The following is a 3,593-nucleotide window of genomic DNA, read 5'->3' on the forward strand; positions in this document are numbered from 1 at the left end:
GCAACCCACTCCAGTATTCTTGCTGGGAAATCCCACAGACAGAGGGGCCTGGCAGGCTACAGTCCTTGGGTCACAAAAGAGTCGGACACGACTTAGCGACTAAACAACATCAACAAAATCAAAGTCAGGAAATTTACAGTCATACAATCCACAAAGTTTATTTGAGTTAAACATATGGATGTGTTTTGCTATATAATTTTATTGTGTGTATAGCCACCTGTAACCAACACCAGAACCAAGATACTTTACTATCTGTATGTCTCTTATATTTCAAAAGAAGGAGGAGGAGGAGGAGGAGGAGAAGATGAAGGAATTTTACTATCCCTCCTTATACCCCTTTATAGCCACACCCATTATCCTTCCCCATCCCTAATTCCTGGTATCCACAATTTTGCTCATCTCTGTAATTATACTAGTTCCCCAGTGTTACATAAGCAGAATCTTATAATATGTATCCTTTTGAGATATTTTTTCCCTAATTTTTTCTACTCTGCAGTAACTTCTTTGAAGTTTATCCACCTTGCTGCCTGCATCAATAGTTTATACCTTTCCTGGTGGTATACATATACTGGTTTGTTTACCCATTCAGTCAGTGAAGGATGTTTGGTTAATTTTCAGCTTTTGATTACCATGAATAAAGGTGCTGTAAACATGTATGTACAAAGTTCTTCATGAAAATAAATTTCCATTCTTAGGAATGAATACTGAAGAGTAAAATTGCTGTCTTGTAGGGTATTTGAATGATTAGTTTTATAAAACACTGATAAACTATTTACCCAACTGACTGTGGCATTTATTCCATCAGCAATGTATGAGTGAGCCAGTTTCTCTGTGTTCTCACCAGAATTCTGTTATTACCACTTAAAAATTTTTAGCCTTCCTGATAATTTTGTAATGACATATCATTATGGTTTTAATTGCATTGCTCTAATGAGTAATAATATTGAACATCTTTTCATGTGCTTATTTGCCATCTGTATATCCTCTTTGGTGAAATGTCAATCATATTTTTTGCCAGTTTTCTAAATTGGATATTTTTTTAATCTTCTGTTTGGGGGGTTATTTATTCTAGATACAAGTCTAACTTTGTTGGATGTAGGATTAGAAATACTTTCTCCCAGTTGGTAATTTTTATTTTTCATCTTTTTAAGAGAGTCTTTCAGAGAAGAAAAAAAATTAATTTTGATGAGGTCCAACTTATCAATTTTCCTTTTATGAATCAAGCATTTGTTCTCTTTCCCAAAGATCCCTTTTTTTTTTCTTCTGGAAGTGTTTTAGTTTTATATTTTACAATTAACTCCATGATTCACATGGAGTTAAATTTTGTATAAGGGGTGAGGTTTAAGATACAGGTGTTTTGTTTTTGGTTTTTTGCCTAAGAATGTCAACTGCTACAGCACCATTTATTGGAAAGGCTATATCTCCTCCATTGAGTTGATATTGCCCCTTTGTCAAAAATAAATTGAATCCATATTTGTGTAGACCTATTTCTGGGTCTCTACCCTGTCCCACTGATTTATATGTGTCTATGTATCTGCCAGCATCGCAGTCTTGGTTACTGTAGCTATGTAGTAAGCCTTAATCTTGGGAACAGTGATTGCTCCCAGTAAGTTCTTCCTCAAAATTGTTTTAGCCATTCAAAGGGCTTTTTCCTTTCCATATAAATTTTAGAATAAACTTGTCTATGCCTATGAGAAACCTTGTTGATATTTCAATAGAAGTTGTGTTAAACCTATAGATCAATTTGTAAGAATTGATATCTTTATTATTTCAAGTTTTCCAATCTTTCAACATGGTATGTATCTCTCCAAGTATTGAGGTCTCCATTGACTTCTCTATTCAATAATTTTTTTTTAAACACTGAATATTCGGTATTTTTTTTAAATAAAAATTATCTAGTAATTTTTCACTATCTAGATCTAGTACATGCTTTCTTAGACTTGTACCTAAGTATTTCATTTTTTGGTGAGGGAGCAATAATCGACATGATGGACATGAGTTTGAGCAGGCTCTGGGAGTTGGGGATGGACAGGCAAGCCTGGCCTGCTGAAGTACACGGGGTCACAAAGAGTTGGACACGACTGAGCGACTGAACTGATTGCATTTTTTAGTTCAGTTTTCACTTGTTTGTCATCAGTATATAGAAATAATTAATTACTGTGTATTGTTTTGTATCATGTGACTCAATTCATTTTTAAGTTCTAGGAGTCTTTTTGTAGATTCCTTGGCATGCTCTATGTAGACAATTTTGTTGTCTACAAATATAGTTTCATTTCTTCCCTTGTAATATGCTTGCCTTTTATGTCTCTTCCTTGCCTTATTATCATAGCTAGAACCTCCAATACAATGTTAAGTGATAACAGTATATAGATCCTCGCCTTGTTCCTGTCTGTGGGGTCGCACAGAGTCGGACACATCAGAAGCGACTTAGCAGCAGCCGCAGCAGCCTTGTTCCTGATCCATAGGGAAAGCATCAGTCTTTCATCAATAAACACAGTATAAGCTGAGGATTTCTTGCAGACGTTCCTCATGAGGTTAAGGAACTTTCCCTCTGTTCTCACACTGTCCGGAGAATTTTTACCGTGAATCAGTGTGAATTTTGTCAAATGCTCTTTTTTTTTTTTGGCATCAATTAATATGACTATATGATTTTTCTTCTTTAGCTTATTGATATAGTAGGTTGCAATGACTGATTTTCAAATACTGAACTAGCTTTATGTTCCTGGAATTAATTCTACTTAGTATCAGTGGCTTATTCTTTTTGTACATTGTTGAATTGCTAAAATTTTGCTGAGAATTTTTGCATCGAACTGCACAAGAACTATCTATCTGCAATTTTGTGTGTGTGTCGCCTCTGTCTGGTTTGTGTATCAGAGTAGGGATGGCCTTGTAAAAGGAATTGAGAAGGATTCCCTCCTCTTTCTGAAGGAGATTGGATGAAATCGGTGTTCATTATTTGAATGTTTAGTCAAATTTTCCATTGAAAACATCTGGGTCTGAATAGTCTTTTTCTCAGGAGCAGTAAAATAACAAATTCAATTTCTTGAATACTTACAGCATTAGTCAGCTTATGTGTTTCATCTTGTCTGAGTTGTGGTAGTTTGTGGAGTGCATAAAAGGGGCAAAAGAGAAAGCATTTAGGTAAAGTCAGTGTTACCGCAGTGTAAAGCAAACTACCCCTGCAAGTCAGCCCACACTTAAGCTCTCCCTAACACAGGGGACCCCAACACCCTGGTGATGGACCGTGTGTATACAGCAGGACGTCAGCGGCAAGCTAGAGAATACCCTGGGATTGCCACAAAGGGGCTGAAAGCCTGCTTCCATTTCCAGCATCCTATCTTTGTGAAGTAGGGTTTTCTGCAATGACAACAACCAAAATGAGATTATAGAGTAGGCTGGATGTAAGCAACACGCTTCAGGTGCCACAGTCTCGATGGGAAAACAAGCTCAGGGCTCCCACTGCTTCAGCCTTACGGTCGTTGTATAATATTTCATTCTATATCACAATGTGATAATAATAGAAATAAAGTACACAATAAATCTAATGTGTGCTTGAATCATTCCAAAACCATCTCCCAGCTCTGGTCGGCCTG

This window comes from Cervus elaphus, chromosome 32 (assembly GCF_910594005.1).
Source record: "Cervus elaphus chromosome 32, mCerEla1.1, whole genome shotgun sequence".
Taxonomy (NCBI): Eukaryota; Metazoa; Chordata; class Mammalia; order Artiodactyla; family Cervidae; genus Cervus; species Cervus elaphus.